The 13,658-nt window shown below is 33.7% G+C and overlaps 1 pseudogene; it reads right to left on the bottom strand.

Moving 5' to 3' along the window:
• Positions 1–2,381: 2,381 nt before the first annotated feature.
• LOC119523847 lies at positions 2,382–4,645 on the bottom strand (annotated as a pseudogene).
• Positions 4,646–13,658: the final 9,013 nt, after the last annotated feature.

Below are 13,658 nucleotides of genomic sequence, written 5' to 3'. Positions count from 1 at the left end.
AGCAAATAGCTTTTAAACTATAAACCCAACACAACTTATTGGGAACCCCTCAAGAATCCATTTTTGGCCCTTATACCACTGTAAGGATATTAAATAGTAATGTTGCATCTTTGGAACCACTTGTTAAGACTAGTCTGGCATCGGGCAATGAAATATTCATTTCAGTTTCACCTGAAAGATCTAGACTAAAAGAACTTGGAGTTAAGCCTAAGTTTTCCCTTGCTTATAAGGTTGTTCCTGTCTCCAGGAACCTGGTGGGGGCTTGCATTTGTGGGATCTTTCATAGTATTTTCTGCCTAATTTGTCCATTAGCTTTGAGTCCATCTGCTCAGGAAACCAACTGATTTATTACCAATAATAATAATAGTAATCATAATAAATAAAAATAACTGGCACTAAAGCAAGTTTGTTAAACTCAAAGAAGTGAAATACAAATCCTAAAGTTTGTTTGATTGAAATTTTTTTCCAAATAATGAGTAAATTGTGGTAAGGTATTGGACTTATTCCTTAATAGTAAGGAATAAACAAGAATGACAAAAGCAATATTCAGAATAGAGATCTTATAGGAATCCTTCTTAGAGGTAACAGTCCAAAACCTGAAAGCAGTTAAGAGGAAAGAAAATGGCTAGGGCAATAAAGACCAAAATCCGGTAGGATAAAATGTGGCAGAATCTAACTCTGATCATGTGGATCTTATTCCATGGATTTTGGGTAGATGCTGTGTATTTCATGGACTCATACATCGATTTGAAGGTGTTGGCTAGAAACTCAGTTTGAAGACCATATTCCTCTGGAAAGTCTGAGGTCTCTAGTTGGAACATGTAAATCCAAGGATCTACCTCTTGGAATTTTACTGCTCTGCCGCTTATTATCATCACCCAATAAGCTCCTTCCCATTTGGAGTTTATGGTCTATGTTTCTCTTTCTCTTCCAAAAGATTAGGTCTTCAGTTTTTAGTTCATGCAGGGCTTGTAGGTAAGGCCACCCATTCATGCGGTTGATAAGACTGGATGTAATGCATGAGTCTCCCGTATTATTGGGCCATATATGATTACAATAGAGTAAAGTCTAGAATTGGAGTTAATATTTATAGGTTCATGGTATAGTACGTTACTAAATTATAAGGCGAGACTGATATCTCCCTAAAGGAGTTGAAGATATTGTTAAAGTCAATAGAAATATGTGTGAGTTTGAGGATCTCTGAGGGCTCTGCTTATTTTAGTTTCCGAATTTCATTAATTTATTCTACTTTACATTAATATTATGTACTGAACAGGAAGTTGGTCTTCTGAATATGTGGGAAGTCTGTATAAAGCTATTTAATGACAGTCTCAGTAAAATGAATACTTCTGTAGCTAGAGAGATATCATGATTCCCCATTACTTTCTGGAAAGGAATAGCTTCAATCTATCCTGAGAATTATGAAAAATTGGCTAGAACTTATAAAAAAACCCATAATGGTGTAGTTGTATGTAGCCATGAGGAGATATTCAAAGGAACCCTGAGATTTGGGCTCTTGTCCATCGCTCAACTGTATAATTTTACAAAAATAAGGAGAAGACATGGGCCAGAAATATCAGAATTTTAAAGTTTCATGAACAATGTTGATTGAGTGGAGTAGCCAACTGGTTATTCCAATATTGAATAATTTGATGTAAAAGTTTTGCAAGTTTCCATTCAAACTCTTCCATTAATATTAAGTGGCTATCTTAAAAGAGTGCCAGTGATTATCCTGAAGTAATTTTTTTTGAAAGAGTTACAATAAAAATCTTTATTTAGGCTCAGTAAGTATAGGTAAGACATATTAGAGTCACAGAGTGATATGCATTAACATGATACAACAATTCATAAAAACTGAGTAACTATGCATACAAATTTTTTAAACATTCAGTCACCTAAAGAGAAAATGTACATGTGTATGGTGGGAAAAAACTGTATATCACACTGAAACTACTACAGGACTCCATCAAAAGTCCAACTTTTAGTTGGCAGACATAAACCCACATCCACTATAACAAATCTGAATGTTGCATAAGTGCAATAACAGTATAAGTAAGAATGCCCTTACACAGCACAGGTTCTAAATATATAGATTTATACAGACATCATTGTGTTACGCTTTAAGGAAAGATCTCCATTTACAACTTCACATTAACTCATACATAAAAATAACTTATCCCTACACAAAATATCCTTTCAGCAACATTAAAAGTAACTGTTACAATTTCCAAAGTGGCAGAGGTATTCAAACAAAAAAAAAAGGAAAAAAAAAGAAAAAGAAAAAAAACACAAGCAAATTGTGACAAAAAGCATGTATTAATTTTCTGGACCGTACCTCTCTCAAATTAAATGGCACTGTATAAAAATTTACTGTAAAAATATTATAAAACTGAACCCTGTACATTTACATTGAATTCCAACACTTCTGAACATGACAGGAACCCACAGTTTGGTTAACTTTTCCACCCACTGCTCTCTCCTCTTGAGGGTCATGATTGGAGTTTGTGTCATTTGAGAGAGTTTTCACTGCCCTTGGGAGAGTCTACACTTTCATACCCCACACTGAATTGTTTTACATAACTACTACCTCCTCTGTCAATGCTCTCTTCAGAGCTGCAGGAGAACTTATTACAATTTCCTGGAAAAGAAGGAAAGTCATCTTCAGTTGCATTCCCTTCCCTCTGAAATCCATACCCAGACATCCTCTGATGGAAGGAGCTACCATTGCTTGGTCCAGTAGCCAGAAGACTGCAATCTTTATTTGTGGCCTCTGCCTGTTCTACAGGTTCAGAAGTTGTAGTCCTGCTGGTGCTTGAGGCTGAGACTTGTGACTGCTGCTGTTGGTACTGAGCCAACTGCTGGTGTGTCCCCTTCAGTTGTTGCTGAGGAACTAGAATGGTACTCCGCATACCCTCTACTTCTTCATCAAGTTGAATGATGAAGTCATCAAGTTGTTGGTCACCTCGAATCCTCTCCAGGCTGAGGCCACACTGGCGCCATCAGGTCACACAGGCTGAAGCTGCTCTCCTTGCCCGTGATCCGCTTTGCCCAGCTCACCACACCAACTGTGCTCCTTTATCCGCATGTAATTTTAAAGTAGATCTTCCCAAGTTCATTTTCTGATTTTAGAGTGATTCTCTGGCATTTTTAAATGGCATTTTTGAAAACCTCCAGAAATCTGGTCCCTTGAGTTATCATGAGGACAGGTATATTAGTGAGGGCTGCTTGTCTCACATAATTATCAGCCTTCCTTTAACCTCTATATTTTCTTTTTTTGTCCAGTCTTTTTCATTGCATAACATAATAGACATCTCCTTAGAGTAATGAAATAAAAAAAATTTATATCCTCTATGCCTCTGTGATGATTTTGAGGCTTTATGGATCCCAGAAAATTATGTTCTTATAGTTAATCCATTCCTGTGGGTGTGAACCTATTGTGGGTGGGAGTTTTTGATTAGGTTACTCCAGTTGGGGTGTGGCCCAGCATGGGTCTTAATCCTCTTGCTGGAGTCCTTTATACACAGGATGAATACAGAGAGAAAGGCACAGAAGCTAGGAGAGAAAGCCCCAGAAGCCAGAAGATGAAAGAATTGAAACCCAGAAGCTGAGGGAGGGACCAGCAGATGCTGCTTGTGCCTTGCCAAGTGACGGTGAGTCCAGGATTGCCGGCAGCTGGTCTTTAGGGAGAAAGCATGGCTTCATGATGCCTTGATTTGGACATTTTCATGATGTCATAACTGTAAGCTTGTAAGCTAATAAATCACCATTGCTAAAAGCCAGCTCATCTCTGGTACACTGCAATTTGGCAGCCTCAAAGACTAAAATGGCCTTTTCCAGCACTCCTCAATATTTTGTTTGTGTAGCTCCAAGTTTCTGTCTAGTACCATATTAATTCTGCCTGAAAGACTCTCAGTCATATTTATCTTGGTACAGGTCAGTTTTATCCAGAACAAAAGCCATTATCTCTTCTTCATTTTGGATCAGTATTGTCACTGGCTATGAAATTCTGGGTTGACAGTATTTAGATTTGGGTTTTATTGCTGTTATAAGACCCTCAATGCACCATGGGCTTCAAATTTTTCCTGTCAAAAGGTTGTCCTCAGTGCTTTCACTACCCTCAACTTTAGGCCTTCTCTTTTTGCCTGTATACAGAGAAGACTTTCCTCAATGTTTCTGACACTCCTCCACTCTACCATTATTAGTTGTTACTGAGTGCTAAGTATCCTGTTGGGGAGGAGCTGTGGGTGTTTTCAGTTGTTCTAGTTCAGCCTCTGTCTTGGACAGATGCTGTGCTCCTGTGTGTCAGGAGTGGACCTTCTCAGGAACATTTCCTGATCCCAGCTATAGGAGAACGCTACTGGTCTGGGTGCAGGATATGTTCCTTCCCATTATCTAAGGGTAGAGGCTGTTTCTGTACTCTTTCCCTAGCTACAATGAGTTTTCAGATGTTCCCTAAAGGTACCCGGATTTGTTCTCCTTCCTCTAGTGGTTTGGGATTATTTTAACTACAGAAGAGGTGAGGGAGAATAATCTGGGTAGGGCTTCATGTACTTACTGCAATAGCTGCTGTTCCCATAGTCCAGGCCTGCCCCATGAGGGAGACAATTTCCAATCTCTTCTGTACCCCACTCTTTCTCAAGAGCATCTAGTGAGGCCCATGGGTAAAAACTGGATATGACAGCCATTTGTATCTGCAGCTTCCAGAGTTTCCATCAGTGCCTCAATTCTGTAACCCTCACTGCAGCCTATACTCAGCTTTTAGCAATTCATTGAAAACTCTAGCTGAATGTTTATACTGACTTGTATGGCATCCAGCATCTAACATGTGCAAGCAATTGCTGAAGTCTCATCTCTCCTTTCAAATGCTTGCTTTTTCTTAGGTTTCAAAATAGTTAGTGCCCTATAACCTCAACTCTCTGATGGCCTATGTGATGAGAAGAAGAAACAAGCAGTCTTCAAATTCACCTGATAATTTTTATAAAGAAATATGAAACCTTATAAAGAAATACAAAACCTTATTTCTTAATGTTTCTAATGTTTAAATTGCAGTGTACTAAATAAATGTTTTACTATTTTTTCTTGTCACTTTGCATTTATAACCTAGAGTAATAACATTTTTAATGTTTTGACAAAAAGTTTTAAAAATCACAGAACAAAATAAGGTCTTTCTGTAGTTCTGTTTCCTTAAGCTTCTGCATAGAAAATTTTAGTGGAAAAGAATGGTAGAAATATTTTTGTTTCCATTTTAAGCAAGTTTCATAGATCATATCTCATTTTATTTCCTCTGTAGAGATCAGCTGAGTACTACTAAAACAGAGTAAAAATAAACGTTTCTTTTAGATTTTGTTTCTTATGGTCACGCAACATTAATTTAGTGTTTGCCATGGATTGATATAAATGATCTTAATGAGGATTGCAGTTTTCTTTGGTTTGAGAAATAACACAACACTGTTAATAAAAGTGTTTTTGTTGATTTAAATGGAAATAATCTCTCTTCAGTAGATGAGAGTTTTTTAGTATCTTGCAATTGCTGTACCTTATCATATATTGAGAGATTGAATAACATCTGACTGAAAACTCAAGATCTAATGAGTGCCCAGATCTCAATGCCCACAAACACTGAATGTTTATCCTTGTACGAATGACACATAGAACAAATTCCAAAAGCACAATGACTATTTTTAGGTAATACACACACATATGCAAATAAATTTGGAGTAGACCAATGATTAATTTTTATATTTATACTAATTAAATTTTGGCATTAATCATCTGTGAATAACATATTATTCACATTATTCATTAGTTTTCATTCTTATTGTAGTTAGTTTGCCCTTCATTGCTGATTTCTACTTGAAAGCAGGATATAAAAGTCTGGTTTGTGTAATATAGGCAACCCTTCCCAGAACACATACCCAATGAAATATGTGTGCCCGATCTATCAACTTGGATTAATATAATTGATTATATAACAGAAATAGCTTATTCAGAGAAAGAAAAAAGCAGATTTACATCCTCACCTGTAGAAAGTAGTATTATAAATCATATGTAAGATAGAAAAAGAGAAAGCCTAGGCATATTTGTTTTCCAGGAAGAAAATAGAAAACATAAAACAAACAGATATAATTTAAGGAAACAATTATGAAAAATTTTGTATATGTGTATTGACAGTCTGTTGAATGCTCAGAAAAATACAGATTCATTAACATTGAGAAATATGTTAATAAATGTACCTGATTGTAAACTAAAGAATGAATCCCATAGAAATCCAAGGAACAATCACCACTGGAATAAAAAACAGGTAAGCTTTAAATGGAAGGCTCTATTTGGGTTTGGAATACTCCACAGCAACATTTAGTGCTGTATGGTAACATAGCTATGTCTACAACATCCTCAGGGAAATTATGTGAAATTATGTCCAGGAATCACATGGCTTTCAAACTTTCATTCAAACATAACAGCAACCAATGATATTTTCAAATATAAGAATTTAGGGAATATGGTTCCCATGAAGCTTTCAAAATGTTACAAAATGACAAATTTCTGCCAGCTTCGGATAGGAATAGTAATAGTAATGTAGTGATAAAATAACTGACAATACACATTGAATCAATTTAACTGAAGATCTAAACTTGTGAAAAGCATGGTTTCAGAATAGTTTACTTGCTATAAATCATGAAAACCAGGTTGAACTAATAATATAGCTAAGCAAAGACAGGAATTAGAGGGAGAAAAAATGTAGGAGATTGTGAATATTGATTTCCCCATATTTCAAAACAGGTCAAAATATATTTATAATAGTCAATCAAGTAATATACTTATTAGCATTTAAAGTCTTAAAGGCAAACATGAAAATAACTAATAATACTATAACCAACCAAAATTAAGTATGAAAGTGAGGATGATCAGAAGAAAAGGAAGGATATAAAATTCCCTGTTTTTCCTGGTGTGCGAAGTTCTTAAATGAAAAGAGAAAAATGTTATGATAGTAACTACTGGGAAAACTAAAAATAAACTAGAATAATGCCATCTTTTTTTCAGAAAGGACAAACACATAAAATTAAGCAAAGTAATTAATAAAAAAGTTAAATAAGTCTTTGTATCCTATAACTATAACACCAAATAAGATGACAGAAGTATTTTCATATAATTTTATTTAAATGATAAATTCAGCTTTGAAAGAAAAAGAATTATAGAACACAAAGCAAAAGCCAATAGTATTGTGACATATTAGAGTCAGGCCTAAAACAAAGCTTCACAGAAGTGCAAACAAGAAAGTAAAAATATGTGTGTAAAGACAAGATGTGTTCAACATATCCTACTATGAAGAAGATTGTAATCCCTCATGAAATATGATAACAAGGGACAGTTACATCCTAAATAATATGCAAGAATTTTTATAGCAAAACTACTTGGAAAAAAAGGTTAAATAATCAGTATTTCAAGAACAGTAGGAGATATTAAATTATGTCCTTCAGCCCATAACAAATCAGATAGACAAAATATAAGGAGATGAAAAACAACAAATATCTTAGTAAATAAGCTAGCTTTAAGTTGGATATTTTACTTTGATTCCAAATAAAAGACAACACACCTTCTTTTCGAAGTTCCTATGCAGCATTTTCAAAGCACAAATAATAGTTGAATTAATTCTAGAATTATAAATAAAATGCATTATATTATTTCTATGTGTCTATATATAATTCTCTCTGTATATATATGGACATATATGTATGCATGCATATCACTGTCTCCATAGATATATATCTGCAAGTGTGTAAGCTTATATAAGAAAGTTCTTTTTTGTTGCTAATACTAAATTCTTACCAAGAGCAGACAAAGGTAGCACAAGATAAAATTAGATAGGCAGATCCCATACATTTAGCATATAGATTCAAATTTAAAAATACAAAAGTAGCAAACAGTACATTACAGTAGCAAACAGTACATTACCAGAATTCATAATTATGTTATGCATAGATAGTAGATTTAGGGATTTAAAACTTGTCATATTTTTTAAAATCATGGTAAGTATTTAATACTGTTCAACAGCCATCTCTGATAAATCATAGAGGGATAGGTCAACACTAATATAGCATGTTTTTTTAAAAATATCAAAAAAATGCCATGTTACATGGTCACTATCTCAAACTCCTTAATGTAATTCAAGAAAAATGATATCCAGTATAACCTCTATTACTTAACATTTTAAGTGATGCAAGTGGCAAGAGAAAAAAAAGTAAAAATGTAGAGACATGAAAATGGACTGGAAAAATTGTTATTTATAGTTCACATCATTTGTACCAAAGGAAATACAAATAAGTTGAAATACAAATAAGCGGAAACAATGTTAAAAGTAAAAAAAATAATCCATTTGGATGTTTGGGTACAAAAGCCATAAATAAAATTCATTTGATTTATTTTAAAATTAACAAGCAGTATCTGTTTTTAAAATAACAATCTGACTCCATTAATATTGGACTAGGCAATGTGGACCTAATTAATATACTACAAAAATGACATAACATTTTAAAAAAATCTGTTTTAATTTGTTGTAGGGATAAGAATTGGGGGTAGAAGAAAATTTGGAGACTTACAGGGCTAGGAGCATAAAAGTCATAGTTCAGGACAAACCAAGGGAGGAGAGTGGGCTGGTAATCCATTTGGGATTTTGTTGTTATTGCTGTCAATCTACATGATTATTTCTCAAGAGAAAGGATGAACTAAAGATAGACTTTTCTTAACAAGATATGAAATTCAGCTTTGAATAATCTTAATTTCTTATTTAGTTGATCTGGGATGGTTAAATGTCAGATGCCAGAAGCAAATTTATGTCCTCTCTTGAAGTACATAGTATCACCAGAGGCCTCAAATTACCTGTACAATTTTCACACAAAATGTTCATCACTCAGTCAAAAATTACCAAATCCATGAAGAGAAATGGTAATATTATTGAAAATTGGGTGAAATAATAGACAATAGAGACAGCACCACTGGGGGAAAAGAAAATGAAGACATCAAAAAAGGTGTTTAAATAGCTAGGTTGAAAAGCTCTCAAGAAATAGAAAACAAGATGGATAATTCCAACTGTAGATTGAAAACAATAAAAGAAACAAAAAGAATTTCTGGAATTGAAATTTTAATCATAGAAATTAAGGACTCAATGAATGGATTTAAAAACAAACAGAAAACAGACTTAGCAAACTGGAGAATGGAGGGGGAGAAAATATACCTGCATGACTAATCAGAGATAAAGAGATAAGAAAAATAGAGAAAAAGTCATGAAAGTCATGTAAATTGATTAAAGACTTCTAACACAGGTGTATAACTGGAACCCCAGACGAAGAGAAAAAGAATAGAGAGTTGAAGAAATATTTAAAGAGAAAAGAGTGAGCATTTTCCAAAACCGGTGAAAGACATCATATCACAGATGCCAGAAGCACAATGAAAGCCAACTGTGAAACATAATGATATTTTCAAAATGCTGGGGACAGAAGTGGGGCAAGCAACCAAAAACAAAATAAAAAAACAAAACCCAACAATACTCCAAGACAGTGTCCTTCAAAATGAAGTTAAAGGTTTTTCCAGAAATAAACATACAAAAAAATAGAAATTGGAAAGGAGTAAAAATCAGTTAACTATGCATCCAATGAAAGGAATTAGTAAAATAACAGAAATTTAAACCCAAGGAAAGTATGAAGAAAAATAAATGGAGCTGAAATAAGTGAAATGAAAAACAAACATAAAGTAGAAAGAATCAATCAAATGAAAAGTGTTCCTTGGAAAAGACTTAAAATTCATCACTATATGACAAGACTGTCCAGCACAGAAATAAAGAAGCAATAAATAAACATCAAACATTATAAGAGATATAATTATACATAATATACATATATTGTAAACAATTTTATACCAATACATTTGACAATTTAGATGAAACTGACAACTTTCTAGAAAATACAAAATACTAAAACTGACATAAAAATCAATGGGAAATGTGAATATTCCTGAACTTATTAAGAACTGGAATTTGTTGTTTCAAAAGTTCTCTCTCTCTCTCTTTCTCTCTCTTTTTCTCTCTCTCACACACACACTCACATCCAGACCCAGAATGCTTCATTGATGATTTCTATCAAACATAAAAATATGAAATATTGTTAAACAAACTTAATGAGGGAATAGTCAAGAAAGGAATTCATTTCAATTTTTTCTACAGGCAAGTAAAATCTCAATACAAAAATAAAATAGGGACAGTATAGGAAAGAAAATATAGGCCAATCTTACTTATAAACATAAAAAAACAAAAATCCCCCAAAGAACATTTTCAAATCAAACCCCAAAATATGTATTAAGCATAAAAAACAATGATATACTTGGGTTTAAAACAATATAAATCTTTTCATTAACAGAATTATCAAGGAAAAAAACACTATTTTCTCAAATTTGGAAAAAAATATTTAGCAAATTTAATTTCCGTTCATAATAAAAGTTTTGGTTTTTTTTTTTTTTTTTTGTTCTTTGTTTTGTTTTGTTTTTTAGCAAACTAGAAATCTAGGAACTTCCCATAACCTAATTAAGGGTTACCTGTATTACCTGTGTAAAAACCTATAGCAAACATCGTATATTATGGTAAAAGTTTCACAGTTCTTACTCTCTGATAAAAAGAAAGTGATGCCCCATTTCTATTGAGCACTGTAATCAGTGAAATACAAGCAAAACATAAAAATTGTAAGGGCCACAAAGGGAAAACTATATAATTATTGTATATGACATGATTATGAACATAGAACATTCCAAATAATCCAGAAATACATTATTAAAATTAAAGGAAGTTTAGTAAGGATTTTGAATATAAAGCTAGCAACAACCAAATATGTATGACATTCAAAAAGATAACTTCCAAAATACTAAAAATTAAAACACCTAGGAACAAATATAATAAATATCTGTTACATCTCTGTAAGAAAAAACTAAAACATTATTTTAAAAAACTATTTAAAGATTCAAAGGAATGGAGGGATATGCCATAATCACAGATTAGAAAACACAGTTATGTTTCCAAACATATTATACAAAATCCTTGCAGATTCACTTTGCAAATTTACAAACCATATTATAATTTATTTGGGTAGTCAGAGTGCCTGTAATAGTCAAGGCACTCTTGAAAAAGTACAAGTTAGGAGGATTTACATTATCAGAAATGAATATTCCTTATAAAGCTATAGTAATTAAAGCATGGTATAGGCACAAGAATAGTCTACTATATCACTGGAACAGAATAGTCCAGAAACACTTACATAAGGATGACTGTGTGATGATCAAACTGGCACAACCAATTTGCGGAGAAAGGATAGAACTTTTTTTTTTAAACACACTGATTCACCTGGATTTATGTATTTTTAAATATATCATGAATGTAAAATATGTTCAACCATATGCAAAAATAAATTCTAGGTGGGTTGTGAATCTAAATGTGCAAGGCTGCACAAGAGATTTTGAAAGATAAAAGGAAAATATCCCCATTGTTTCGTTTTAGGACATCTTAAAGAGGACACCAAAAAGAAAAAAATTCTAATCAGGAAGGAAAGAATTGAAACTTTGAACTGCATTACAATAAAGAACTTGTGTTCATCAAAGCTAACAGAGAATGAAAAGGCAAAATATGGTGCGACAGAAGGCATTTTATTTTATTTTATTTTATTTTGAAATAAATTCAGTTACATGAATAGCTAGCTGCAAAAACAATACTAGCCCCATACACAGAACTCCGTCATACCCTGACCCCCCTCTCCTGATAGCTCAATCCACCAACTTTAACATGCTGTCACATCACTATTTCTTTCCCTCCCTCGCTATCATCCATGATATATTTCTCTGTCTTCTGAACATATGAGAGTTAGCTGCACACATCCTTGAACATACACTATAATTCACGTATGTACTTCCCATGAAGAAGAACATTGTTTTATGTAATTCCATCAAGCACAGCTAAGAAGTATAAGAGATTCAACAATGATACAATGCTTACATTCTATATTTCCTTTTCCTTATGTCTCAGCGGTGTCCCTTCGAGCCACCTGTCCTCCACCCTCCAATCCCATCCAAGTTCATCCTTAGCATTCAATTGTCGTCTAGTTAGACTGTCTCTCTCTCTTTTTATTTTTTTTTTTCCTTTTTTCAAATGTGGAAACATATATACAGCCTAAACCTTCCCATTCCACCCCCTTCCTAGCCTTCCATTAGTGGGATTAATCACATTTAGAATGATGCTATGCTCTTTCCCACCATCCATTGCTAGAAATTTCCCTTCACCTCAAACAGCAACCCTACACTCCTTTCTTAACTTCCCATTGCCCCTTCCCCCATTTCTCTTAACCCAAACTCTAATTTCATCTGTATGGTTATATTCTCTGACAATTTCTTTGTGTTTACTGTGGGGTGTAAAATTAACCTCTTAAATCCATATCAATCTTGTTTTTCTTTGATACCACCCTCACTTCAATAGGGCACATAAACTATGTTCCTATACTCCTTCATTCCCCCACCTTTATATAGTTGTCTAAAATTACATATTTTACATTGAGTTCAAAACCACTGATTTGTCCTTAGAGTTTGTGTATTTTTTATCATGTAGGAAGTAAATAGTGGAGTTACAGATCAAAAATTATTGACTTCTATTTGTATTCCATTGTGTTTGGAGAATGTGTTTTGAGTATATTCAATTTTTTCTTTTTTTTAATTTCTTGAGGCTTGTTTTATGTCCCAGCTTACGGTCCCTTCTGGGGAAAGATCTGTGATCACTACAGAAAAATGAGTGTCCTGGTGATTTGGGATGTAAGGTACTATATATGTCTGTTAAAATTCTCTATCCCTCTTTCTCCTTTCTTTGTGTCTCTGTTGGTAGGGCTTCCTTTAGAATCTGAAGTAGGGCAGGTCTTTTATTGGCAAAGTCTCTCAGCATTTGTTTGTCTGTGAAAAATATAAGCTCTCCCTCAAATTTGAAGGAGAGTTTTGCTGGATAAAGTATTCTTGGATGGAAATTTTTCTCTCTCAGAATTTTAAATATGTCATGCCACTGCCTTCTCGCCTCCATAGTGGCCACTGAGTAGTCACTACTTAGTCTTATGTTGTTTCCTTTGTATGTGGTGAATTGCTTTTCTCTTGCTGCTTTCAGAACTTGCTCCTTCTCTTCAGTATTTGACAGTCTGATCAGAATATGTCTTGGGGTGGGTTTATTTGGATTTATTCTATTTGGAGTTCACTGGGCATTTATGCTTTGTGTTTTTATATTGTGTAGAAGGTTGGGGAAGTTTTCCCCAACAATTTCTATGAATACTCTTTCTAGACCTTTACCCTTCTCTTCCCCTTCTGGGACACCAATGAGTCTTAAGTTTGGACGTTTTATTTTATCTATTGTATCCCTGAGATCCATTGTGATTTTTCCAATTTTTTTCTCCATTCTTTCTTTTGTTCTTTCATTTTCTGTTCTGTGGATTTCTAGGACACTGAGATGTTGTTCAGCTTCCTCTAGTCTTGTATTGTGAATATCCAGAGTCTTTTTAATTTGGCCAACAGTTTCTTTTATTTCCATAAGATCTTCTATTTTTTTATTTACTTTTGCAATGTCTTCTTTATGCTCTTCTAGGGTCTTTTTTATG

The sequence above is a fragment of the Choloepus didactylus genome, chromosome 1 (genome assembly GCF_015220235.1).
Source record: "Choloepus didactylus isolate mChoDid1 chromosome 1, mChoDid1.pri, whole genome shotgun sequence".
In the NCBI taxonomy this organism is placed as follows: Eukaryota; Metazoa; Chordata; class Mammalia; order Pilosa; family Megalonychidae; genus Choloepus; species Choloepus didactylus.
Note: the sequence above shows the minus strand (reverse complement) of the source record. Positions and strands in the feature narration are given on the sequence as shown.